Consider the following 13,413-nt stretch of genomic DNA (forward strand, 5'->3'; position numbering starts at 1 on the left):
CCTATCCTTGACCAACTAGTTCCCTAAACTAAACCAAATATAAAGGTGGGTGATTAGAAAACAAATATCATGATTGTTTATACTTTTGCAGTCTTTCACTAAGCTTTAACCAGGAAGTAGCATACCGCCCATCAAGGTTAAACAGTTAAGAGGTCACTGGCACTTTTGATTTAGTACAGCTGAAGGACTTTGTGTTAGTGAGAAAATCTTTTCACTTTCTTCATCTACTGAACACTTCTATTACATTTCCTTGCAACTCATGTTGTCCACAGACATAGTTGTTATTGTAGATGGATGCCCATTGAGCAGCAAACAGCTCCATGGAAGAGGTTTAAAAAGATCTCTAGTTATTGAAGGATTCTTATGTGATCAGTTGTGGAAAGGAAGCCATGCATGAATGCCTGCAAAGACAAACTGTAATCTTTACCGGAGAGAGCAAAGCAATTTAATTGCACCTCTCTAGGTATCGAATTAGTATCTGCAAGTGGGTGAGTTACTCTATGGTAGTACATTCTCAGCTTTTAAATTTTTAATGGCGTGCGTAAAACTAAGAACAGTCGCAAGTGGTAGTTTGAACTGATTCTAAGTACCATTCAAACAGGGCTAATGCTTGCAGAGCTCAATTTAAGGAACTATCAGAGCCGAAAGGACTTCCATCCCTGACCGGGTTAGTAGAGGGGCAGAGATTTAACGGAAGGAGACGGAGGGGGGTAGAGGAGGCTGCCGGGGTGGCTCTGCTGGAAATGGAGGCCATAGATCTGTTTGTTTGGGGATTAGGCCGGGATTAGGACTCTAATTCCCTTCCCTCGTGTGCATAATTGAAAAATGTGTCTGCCCATCGAAGGAAGATGAGAGGCCGTGGTGCCTGAGCCCCTTGCAGCACTCGATTTTTAGGCTGACAAGCTCCAAGGCAGAGTGAAGAGGAGGAACTTTTAACAATGAGTTTCAGTCGAACCAAAGTCCACAATTGAATTCCACTCAGCTGCGCAGAGTCGGTCTGTCCCTCCGTCTGTGTCTGTGAGGGATGAGCTCTCTGACTGCAGCAACAAAGCGACAGACAGCTGCATCCAACTAGCTTTTTGTTCCATGGCCGTGAAGAGAGAGTTGCTGTCATTGTAGTCTGTAATAGAGTGCCTGTCACCTTGGATTCTTTGTATTTTTCCCTGCAATTCTGTGTACTTTATTCCCTGCTGGCCCCCTCTACACTAAGCTCAGGCATCTGCTGGAAATTTCCTGTATGGTTTTTCAATGCATGACACCTTGCAACATGGAATTTCTGTGTAATTGTATGGATAATGCAGAGATCTACACGAATCCAAGACCCTGAGTCCACTTGAGGTGTCGAAAATCCATTGTAATTGTGTTTTATATCCCTCTGCTCTTTGGATACATCTGATGCTGAATGATTGCATCGCAAGGTGGATGATGAAGCGACCAGAGATGTATTACTATAAATCAGATCAGACAGTGCCACAGAGCTGCATTAGGCTTGAGCAGAAAGCCTATCTTTTATTTGTCAAACGCACATGTAAAGATCTCCCTGCGTACTAGATGGGGGTTGTACGTTTGAAATGTGGCCATAAATCCAACCAAACTGTCCAGACTTTTGTGAAAAATGTTGAGTTTATCCACAATTTCTCTCTTTTATGTCAGTCAGAGTCAAATTCATCCTGGAATCATTTCTGTCTTTTATCTTAACTCTTGACAATATACACCGAGCGCTTTGATGAGGCTGGTCGTGTCGGAGCTCGCTACAGATTGAGCCGTCACTTTTCTCAGGCTGCTGAAAGCTCAGTATAGTCAGATAACAGATACGATTACACTTTGACATCCAGATGCTTCACATCTCAGGGCCAAATAGACTCACTCATCTCCAGTCTGAAAACTTAGGATGAGCAATAAACCACAAATGTATTCCTTAGAAATCTCCAGTTTTTAGAGTTATCTCGATGAAGCAAGAGACCACAGTTCCTGTGAATATAAAGTTCTGTTCTGTTCTGCTGACAATACCGGAGTTTAATGGTCAACAGTATTTCAAAAGATACAAAAAATCTGTCTGGGTTAAATAATTAATACTTTCCTCTTTCAACAACTATTTTCATGCCGGGACTGCTTGGTAGCCAAGAGTAAAAGCCTCTTGTAGTTCCCCGTTATGAATTTATGGCTAGTAACTGCATGAATATAAAGTAGGTTGTTGATGAAAAATACTGTCTCCCCAGCAAACTTTCCTTAAGCAAATAAAGGTTAAAAAAACAGCAGAATTTGGCTTGAACAGGATTTAAATGATCTTTTGATACATCTGGGATTCCCAGACAAGAAGCACTATCGATCATATCATCTCCCCCCTGGGCCAGCTGTGATAAGGAAGGTGTCGGTAAGATATTTGATCTCTTCTACAGTTAATTATGAGTTAGGCTATTAAATCTTGCGTTTGCATTCACTCAAGCCTAATTAATTACTTGCATTTGTCCACTAAACCACAGACATTTAATTGAAATGCAGATTTGAAAAAGTGAGTTTGTCAGAATGGGAGGAATGTTTTCACCTTTTGAAAGAGTCTGAAAGGCGTGTGATTAGATGAGAGCGAGTGATGACCTTTTTTGAGTTCCCTCGTACACCTTAATTAAAATTCATCCTCCAAGGCCAAAAGACTTCTCTCATTTGGGTGATGTATTCCCTTGAATGGAAAGGCCGATTAAATGTGACCAATGCTGCATTTAGGAAATGAACAGTCAGTGCTGTTTTACTTGGCTGGGGCTATAGGAAAGTAGCAGTGTGAGTAGATAGAGTTATCAGGGGTCCTGAATTGATATGAACTCAAATTTGTAAGGTTAGTCACCAAGAATACAACTGAGCTGAGAATCTTTTCAATGCTGAAGGACCAGTGCGTAGGATTTACTGGCATCATGATTGCAACCTACTGGCGTGTAGGAGAAACTACGGTGGCAGAGAAACTCATCATCTAGCGGTGAAGTTGCAGACTGCAACTGAATACCCCTCCAGTCACCCAAACACTATTCTTATTTTCAGTTGATAAAACATGAACAAAATCATACCCATAGATATCATATTCCATTTCTGCCAATAGATCCTCCTAATTTGTATACACTTGACCTTTAACAAATCTTATTTCGATAACCTCATACTCAAAGTTTTGATGTGTTGATTTACTTTACCATAATTTGTACACGCATTTACTATAGTTTAAGGCATTAAATACTTTCACTCATCTCTATAATTTCCTATATTGACTCCTTTTTGTGTTAAAAATGTAACATATCTCATTTTGTAAGTGAGGTTGATGATATCTTTTTCCAACATTATTAAAATCATGGCCAGACAGTTTGTGACTGCAGAATAACATGTCAATGTTTTTAGGTGTTCCTGGTGTTTGTCTGCGGTTAATCAGGTATTTGCGAGAATTATGGGTTCTTTGATAGAATGTCCCCATGGGAACAGAGCACCTTAAACCATAAAAAAGGCTATTAACCCAGACTTTGTGCAGTCTACCCCAGCTTGGGGCTTTGTCTGTCATTACTGCCATTTCCTCTGGTCTGCTACACCTCTTGATTGCTGCCTTGATAGTGAGATAGATAGTGTGACAAACCACAGAAAGATTTTCTCATTTTCCTTAACGTTGTGTGTATGAAATTCTGCAGACACGTTTGGAATTCAACTGTTATTTGTAGCATTTTTAAGAAGTGTATTGTTTTTATTTGATAAGACACAGTAGATAGCTGACAGGATATTAAGGGAGACAAAGACGAGGGCTGACATGCAGCAAAGATCACCTGATGGACATGTTGCGATTACGTGGTCAGTGTCTTAAACCCTGAGGCCACCTGAATGCTCCATTTCTAACATTTTGAGAGCACATGGATTAAGATCAGTGTGTGCTTCAATCCAGGTCCACTACTATACTGATATACTCCAAAGAATGTCAAGCTAACTTGCCTTTATAAGGGTGATAATATGAAGTTATTTGCACCTTTCTAAGTGCAATCTCTCAAATAGCCTGGGCACTGTAGTGAATTGTAGTAAAATGTGAAGTGCAATAGACACAAAAGAACTCAAATTCTGGTTATATCCTATTTTTGTCAACAAATCTCATGAAAATACTCACTAACAAATTGATCCTACTAACAAGTATTGTCTGTGTGTTCTAGTTTACTCCTCCAAGTCAAGAGCTCCATTGTTGACCACAAACACATTAATGAGCCACACTGGGTGGCGTCTTCCATCATTACGATGAACTCACACACTGCAGTTTATTTTGAATAAATCGTTTGCTAAAAACTACAGTTTCCTGTTAGGAAGTTAATGAGCCTTTTATAAAACTAAATTATATATTTTTTTATATATTTGACCTGTTGTTAAAAATGTCTGTCTTCAGTATGAAGTAAGAGGCTTGGGGAGAGCAGACATGATAGGGAAGTCTAAGAGAGACATTTAAACATATTGTTGATTTTGGTATTTTAATGGTGTTTTCATTGACAATAACACACACACACAAAATATATATATAGCCTGATCTTAACCCATCAATGGATAAAAAAAGTTTACATTTAAATTTTTCAGTACAAAATAGCTAATAACTCATTTAACCAAATTTTTGGAAATACTGTATGTCCCTATATGTTCCATCTATTTACATTCCTCACTAGCCCTAATGTAAATCTGCAGTTGACCTCAGACATCTTTATTAACTGAAATTTATTATATTCTCAAAGTATGTCATGCTTTTTGAAAACAACAAATGTAATCCTTTGAATCTGAGAACCCTCAGGGCCTTAATTGCCAAATTGAATCCCTCCTAGTAGTGACTTGCTACTGTTGCGATTAAATGAACATGCAGTAGTTGGGTGCGTGACTGTATATATTCCATACTCCTGCCCTCCCTGCAGTGTAGCTGCAGGTTTACACAGTGCACATTATGGTCTGATCCAACCAATGACAATAGACACACTGCATAATGGTGGCTGCAGGGCTGCTGTAATTGGAATAGACAAGGTCAAGTGCGGCACTCCCAGTTTTGAAGAGAGCAGAGTGTGCTTTTCTCCTACCCTAACTGTGATGCCTACACAATATGACATCTGTTGATATAATATTGTGGCCATGCTGCCAGGCAAGTATTGGGGCAATTGCAGGTCTGTGGCGTATAAATCTTCACTCACCGAAAAATGAACCGGACGTGTTTACGTTGCAGGAAAGTGAGGGAAAGTGTGAAGTGTCTTAGGTGAGAAAACATGTTTACCAGTTGTGGGAAATCAGGAGGGCATATTTCATCAGAGATCATAACTTTGTAAACATGTTTACTCAACAGAACTGTGTGCTGGACTGATAAGGTTTGTCCTGAAACGTAATGGAAGGCCCCGGCATCTTGGCAAGTTGGCATCAGGGGCCCCTGGCAGCAACCAACTGCCAAGTGCCATTTTCAGAATGCTAAGGGTGATGTGAAATTCGCATAAACAGCTAGTTCATGTTTACAGCTGAATGGTTTGCTATGAGTTCACATGAGGTATAGTAGGATCTAATATCTCCCTGTCAAAATGATTAGTATTCTAAGAAAAGGTAGTGTGACGCATAGGCTTTCTGAATCTGCATTATTCATCAGGACTTGGCAAACTGTGGGAAGCCCCTGCGTGTTTGTGTGGAGCCCATGGGAAAAGCTTCGCGAGGAGTTCTTGTTCAGAGAAACTTTTTTGCTTGCAGCTCCTAAAAACAAAGTGCTGTCTCTTCAAAGATCACCTGGACACTCTTGTCTAAAATGGTGAACATAGATGATGGCCAGTAGATCAGAGAGACTGTCACATTGCTGAAAGGTCAAAGATTTCCTTGGGCGATATACCTAATCCTTTACCTGTAAGTCAGCATGGTTGAGCCTCACCTGATGAGAACGTAATTTTTCCTTTTCAAGTTGCAGTATAGCACTATATTAATAACCGTATAATAAGAACCTGTATATATTACCCAAGACAAACATTTCTTTTGAAACTGGCTGCTTAAAAAATGTGTTTTGAGAATTTGATATTTATGGAGTTTTTTTATGATTTTGGCATTGTCTAATAAGCAAGAGTAACCCAACAAACCGGGCTGGTTATTGTCATGGGCTAAAATCACTTACTTTATATTTTGATGAAATGTGAAAATAGTTATGTAATAGATTTGTTTTTGGACATTGAACACGGGAGAGAGTTTTTCTTTCCACTGGGCACAGCAGCATCCATTTAATCTGTAGCAGTATTTTATTTTGGCAGCTGTTGGAGAAGCCAATGTTTCGTTGGCAAAGAAACAGAAAGAGACCAAAAAAATTTTCCTTGTCAAAAAGGATTTGAAAAGTAGACACCTGGGCTTAAACTATTTTGTAAAAGGTGTTACAATATTTTAAAAGATTTGGCAGCACAGCATCTCACCTACATACACAGTGTGGAGAAGTATCTTAGTCATTACAGGAATCTGTGATCCAAATGTAAAGCAAACACATGGAACTACTAACTTCATCACTTTTAAGAGCGCTACTAATGTATGTATCGTTTTAAAATGTGATGTCTTTAATTATGTAGGGGTTTTTTTGTATTCCGTCTAATAAAAGCCCTTCTAGGGACGAGTGTTGCGAATTCAAATCCACTATGAACACTATGAAATATCAGTAGCCTAACTGTGCTGTGTATTGATAAATCCCTGGTGCTGTCCATGGTGCTGAAGTTGCAGTCGAAATTGTAACTGTGCTTCTCACAGTCCAACCCTTCTGTCAGTTTCACCATGGATCTATAATATTCTCTAAACTAAATACTTTAAATACTCAGCTCAATACTATATTGTTGTGTGTATTCTCTATAAAGCGGCGTCACCATGATCAAAGTGACAAGTAATAGATGCGGAAGATCATTCAGTGTCTGTGCTGCTGAAAATACACCCCCAGACAAAGCCACCTCTGCAACTATTTTCAGCTGTGGAATAATACACACTGGTGCACGAGTGTTTGCAGCAGCGAGTCAAAGAGTCAAAATAAAATACAGTATGTGTGATCATGGTAATGAAGGAGCAATGGAGGTCTATAAGATACACAGGCAATATTTGTTAGTTATATTTGTTGTTGGTTTTCATGGGATTTCTTGACAGAAATAAAATAAAAATGCCACCAAACTTATCCTTTAAGAAAGCATTACAGATTTAAGCTTTAAGACATTTTTCCATACCATAGTAACTACTGCGCTGGTGGTCCAACCCTCCAGCATAAGCACATGGTGAGGCAGCTGTGGAAATAAATAAACACGCAGAGGTGGACATGCGTAAGTGAGGAAAAAAACAACATATACTGATTACACATGGGGGTTTCTTTTTAAACAGTTTACCCGCAGACCATATCACTGTTGATTTTCACATAATTGACTCTCTCTGCTGGCTGCACTGTCAGACTATAAGACTGCAAATCCTAACCTCATCGAATCTGGGACCAACACTAACTACCAGTTACCTGTAAATACCTGCTACCAACCTACTGTATGTTTTTTGTGGTGCAGTGAATTTGGGATGTGCACTATCTCAGGTCAGTAACAATACTATTCCAGCCTGAATCACAAAGATCCTCTGCCGTGTCTTGTGATGCATTAAATCTGTAAATTTCTGGAGGGTAAGATTTAGGCTCCTTTTTTTTTTTTATTTGTCTGATTCTCCTGGATTGTGACTCAATGGAACACGATGCGCCGGATACCATGGCAGAACACAATCTTCTATTGTCATATTGTAAACAGATGGGAAAAGGGAATGAAACATGACAAGGCATCAATAAGCACCAAACAGCCTATTTTAGTCTTGCATTCTCGTGTTTCTGCATGGCCTCTGCATTGCAGGACTCCATTGTGCTGCAGATGGGTAGAAATAAACAAGGACCACGGATCTTCATAATGACTTTTCTCTCAAGAGATTATGAACAGAGACACTCCACTGTGGTGCTATGTTAAGAAAAGCTTTTCTACTGGGGAATTGGATATGCCTGTGTTTTTTTTTTTTTTTTTTTTTTTTTTAAACCAAGAGGTATTAAAAGTAATTATACCAGCAAGATAAACATAATTAGCACAGCATGGAACTCCATGCCGTTTCCTGTGTATTTTCCATCACTAATTATCTTGGTATGGTTCAACAGTTTGTTTGCCCGTTCTCAATAAAGACCCATGTCTTTGCGGTTAATGTCTATCTATTTCACTTAACGATTCTTTATTTACACTTAACTCTTCCATCAGTTATCACCAAGCTAAGAAAAAATGCCACTAGTAGGCTATTTACCTTCATCATTTATTCATCAGTATGCATCAAAGTTTACAGCAAGTGGGGGAACTCTTTAGCCCTGAATCTTTGCTTATATTTTCTGTGACCCTGGATTCTGCAGGGATTTTAGTAGCAGTGCACTTGAAATTGTTTTGTTGCTGCCTCTTAGGCTTTAGATAGTTGCAGAAAGTATGTGGCTGGTTTCCAAACTTCCCTCTCTAGCTGCCTTCAGTGGTGACAGCCAACAATGTTCCTGCATGTCGGTGACTTCCTCACAGAGTCAAGTCAAATCTATTTATAAAGTGCTTTTAACAACCAGGTTTGTCACAAAGTGCATCAAAGAGGGAGGAAAAAATGACAGAGAATAGAAAAAGGACAAGAAAAAGAACGAGTGCATCACAAAAAAGATGATGGGACAGTGGGAGATTAAGGGTGGAGCGTGGTGACATCAACCAAAAACAGTTCTGTGTCTGTGTGTGTAAAGCACTAGCAGAATGGAGGGTAAGTGATAGAGGGAAAATTAGTATGGCGCATGGAAAGGTTTTCCGTCACAAATCTCCATCTCTAGCAACCACAACAGTCTTCATGTTGGAGGGCAGTTAAAGGAATTAACGCCATCCTCGCCTGCAGCCCTGGTTCCCTTCAGTTCACTTCAATGGTTTACAGATTAATGCAATAATACTAATATATAATATAATCATAATTATTAATAATATAAACTGTATTAGTGTAACTGAATATGTTATTCATCAAAATGACATGTATTCATCAGTTTAATTTCAATTAATTCAATAAATTGTAATAGAATTTGGATTAAAATGTATTTATTATAACCATATAATGAAGCTATAATGTGACACATTCAAACAGTCACATCATGGAATGTCCAGTGTGCACACCAGCCTTGGTTCCTTTTAAATTTGCACTGAATTTTAAGGTATCCACTTTTCTCGACTGCCTCCGAGTTCGACAGCAGCTTTCACGCTTACTGAAAATGCTGCCTGGTCCTGATAAAACTCCCCAAACATTCAAAGTGTGAAAATCCTCTGAAATAAATTGATACACAGGCTTGTATATTTACCTTTTTTCAACTTTTTTACATCTTGTCAAAAGCTCATGGTCCTAAGTAAAGCTTAAAATCTTTATATCAGGGTTTTGTGAAATGTCTGTGAAGAGAATGAATGGGTAGAGGGACTTTGGGGACTGAGCAGTGGTGGAACAAGAGAGAGAGGGGTGCAGGAGCTGTGCATTATGTGCTGACATCACCCACTTACAGCCTCGTCATTCCTTGTGGCTCACCGGCAGCCTGGGAGAATGAAGACAGGGGGACAGAAGAAGAAAAGGTGTTCATAGGGTGCTGCGATGTTGCTGCCTCAACCCCGTGTGTCACTGTGAGTGTCAGCTTGATTAATGAGCCCCAGGCTCCCATGAGTCCCTCTCGCAGGAACAACGCAGATCAATACACAATGAAAGCTTGCTCCAGAGCACCCTGATCACGGCCGCTGTAGGCTTGTTGGAGACGTCAGGTGATTGAAACATTCAGACAACAGTATTGTGTGTTATTACATTGGCTCAGACGTACTGTAAGAACCTTCAAACAGCCCAAAGTTGAAACAGCAATTGAGATTCTGTATCTCAGGAGACACCAAACATATGCTGTGGATTGTTTTATTTGAAACACACAATACAGTGCCTCAGTGCATCCCTTTAAAATGAAGTGCCCTACGGCACAAGCTTGGCATGTTCTCAAGAAAAGATAGTGAGCTCTTCAGAAGCACGTCAGTGTGTGATTTAGCTCCTTTGCTCTTACTGTCTCACTGCATCCTTTTAATGAACTTTTGCTTTTTCTGCTGTTTGCATTGATACCCCTCCCTGTAAAGACAAACCACCGAAGGTCTCGCCGGGGTTTTAATTGCTTTGGCAGGAGCACAAGTCTGTCTCCTGCTCAGATTTGGGACCTGTCGGGGTCGATAGCTCACCGTCGATATTGTTTTGTGTCAAGGAGAGAAGGGGGGCGGGGGTGACAAGATTAGTATTTACGAGCTCATATTGGAAAAGGATTTTAAACGGCAGAATGATTGTTGATATTGAACATCCGTGCATTCTAAATGGGGCAATTTTATTCCAGCCATTTCAGGGACAGAAAGGGATGCCAGTTGACTTCCAGCTTGCTGTAAAAGCCTGTTTTGCTGCAGGCTATGGTCAATGGAATCTCTCCTGCATCACATTTATTTTGAGCCTTCCTAAAAACCCACGGGGGTGAAACTGATCACATTTTCTGCATACACTTCACTGCGTATTGTTAACTGTGCCATGCTCATACAAATTCAGGGGACTGGCATCATTTTTTTCCCCCTGAAAATTGCAGAAAGACAAAAAAGATTTAAGTTTCTGAACTGTCAGCGCTCGGGTATTTGAAGTCATCATGAAACTCAAGCAGGCTGAAAATGTATCTGTTCAAGACTTCCCTGCTTGTATTTGTTCTTGCCTTGAAAAAATAAATCCATAGCTCCTATTTTGATTTCCTTTCCCAGCTTCTTCTCTCGGGAGATGATCTTTCTGTGCTTGCAGCTATATTGTCAAGGCTGCTTACAGCTGGTTGATGGAAACTTTGATCATGTCGGAATTTAATCTTATTCCACTTTCAAAGTTGCTTTAAGTTTCTGAAAACCAGTCACACTGATAAAAATAAACAAACTGTGTGTTTATTCATTAACAGTGTTTTTCTTATGAGGCAATTAGCAGCTGTACATTGTAATGCTGTTGAGCATAAAGGAAGAGTAAAAAACTGATTACACCCTCTCTGGAATGTCACCAAGTACAAATATACTAACACCCTAAAACTGACATGCTGACATGTGCCGCATTATCAGTAAAGTGTAAGAGTGCAGGATTTTTTACTGTGAACTGAAATATCTGTCTTCTATGCTAATGCCAGGGGAGTATTATTATAATTCTTAGTAGCTGTTAAATATCCTACTCCTTCTGATCAATATAGAGAAGGACCTAAACCTCTTTGTTTTTGTAAATAATTGTTTAAATACCTTTATGTACACTAAATAATGTCAAGACTGAAATCATGTGTATGCTCTTGTCTCGTCGACAGTTTGGCCTGTTTTTGGAATCTGGACTGTACGCGAAACACAACTCTAAATGAATGCTAATGTTGCTCCATGTCTCCAAGATGTGTAAATGGGCAGCTGTTTGTTAACACATTCACCATAACAACTTAACATTGGAAGAATAATGGCAATGCTGTGTTTACAAAGTTTTCCGCCGCTGCCAAAGTAGACACAACGTTAATTAATACTAAATTATGTCATATAAAATGCCTTAATTTCCTTAATTGCATTATAACCCTGCATTGTAATGACAATTAAATAACCTTTTTAAAACGATGTAACAAAGAATATAATTATGTAGTAGAAGTAGTAGCAGCTGTTGTATTTGTGTAACTCTGCATGATAGAATCTAATCCATACACGAAAAAAAATCTAATTCACTAAATGAATTTAAATCAGTGTCTTACATATAAAAGGAGTAGATGGTAAAAACAATATAGTCACTCTTTCTAACTGTCCCTAATTGCCTGTCACTGAACAATGAGCATTACCTAAGGTGTTCTGAAAGTCTTGATGATGATTTGAAGGAATAAGGCATGAATCTAGAACATCCTGTTCTACTTTTGCCTACATATAAAAGCTCAAAGTTAATTTAATAAAATGCCTCTCTCTATTACAAATTGTCAGTTAAAGGCAAACAGAACCCTACTGACAGGGTCCCCAGCGGCAAAGAGTACATATGCCCAATCATCCCGAATGGTAGCCTCCATGACAGAGACACCGAGACACAGACCTCCTGAAATTCTCCAAACTTGTCAATATTTCAGCACCTAATTTATAATTATCCCAGCTACCTTACAAAATACCACAGTGCAGCTCATCCTTATTACAAGCACATTACATCATATATAACTCGGTTTGAATTGAATGCATATGGCACTTTAAGGGCTGTGAACACACACACGTGCACACACACATACTCACACACACACTATTCTACTGAGCACTGTCTGACCACAAACTTTTCTTCTGCCCACTTACATCAAAGTTACATATCCCTGAATTATATAACTCTTTTGCTCGCCCATGGGACTCCTTTTGAGTAAGCCTATGGCAAGGCCTCATAGTAAAAATATTAACTTTCAGCTTTATCCAGGTCAGCGGCAGGCAACATCCTTTTTCTAGGTTGGGGGGGAAATAAATAAATAAATAAGCACGGAATGCATTTAAGAGCTTATTTCTGTAAAGTCTTTTGGGAACATTTTATCAGCCTTTCCTACTAACTCTTCCAAATTGAGTGCATTAAATTAGTTATTTTCCTTTGGAGTTAAAAGTGCAAAGGTTCTAATAGCCTTAGTAGGGGAAAAAAGCATTATGTGCAGGCAGCAAGCCTTTTGTCTCCTTTCTTTCCGAAAGTGTGCCTCTATTATCACAGAAAATGTTTTGCCACCTTCAAAGATAAACTCTTGTGAAGAACCACTGTTCTTCATACATTTCCTGCAATAAATGGAGAACATTTGTCACAGTGAACAGTCCAATATAGTGAAGTCTTATTTTCCTTTTCATGAAACACAACCAACAACAACACAGCAGCTCACTTGGGCCTCAGTGAAGCGGGTATAGCAGCTCCAAGAAACCTTCTCACTATGTTTTTATGAATGTATAAGGGATATACCTGAATACTGATACATTATTCTGATAAGAACCGATCATGCACTTTGAATTTTAGTAGTAATAGCCTTTTGGATATGAACCTGTTACCCACTCAATTTTGCCACAGATGCAACACTCCTTCCTGTCAGAGTCATGACTCAGTCAGATCAAAACACACATCACACACACACAATGCTATGGTCAGCAGAACTTTTTTTTTTATATCTGAATCTTTGATGTCGACTATAAACTCTCAATAATCTGTTTAGAAATGATATAGAGAGGCACTCCTTACATTTCAGCTCATGTCCCATAGTCATCGGATTCAGGCTTTTTCTTAAAAAATATTCCAAGTGACTGTCGTCTGTTTACCCATGTTCACAGGTTTGATATTCATTTTAATTCAGATTTTTATAAACCAATAAATGCA

At 39.1% G+C, this 13,413-nt stretch overlaps 1 protein-coding gene across 3 annotated transcripts in view; it reads left to right on the plus strand.

The window, feature by feature from the left end:
- The window catches only part of gfra4a (GDNF family receptor alpha 4a), a 137,150-nt gene that overhangs the window by 68,706 nt on the left and 55,031 nt on the right, over nt 1-13,413 (plus strand). The window lies entirely within an intron of this gene.

This window comes from Dicentrarchus labrax, unplaced genomic scaffold (genome assembly GCF_905237075.1).
Source record: "Dicentrarchus labrax unplaced genomic scaffold, dlabrax2021, whole genome shotgun sequence".
Taxonomy (NCBI): domain Eukaryota; kingdom Metazoa; phylum Chordata; class Actinopteri; family Moronidae; genus Dicentrarchus; species Dicentrarchus labrax.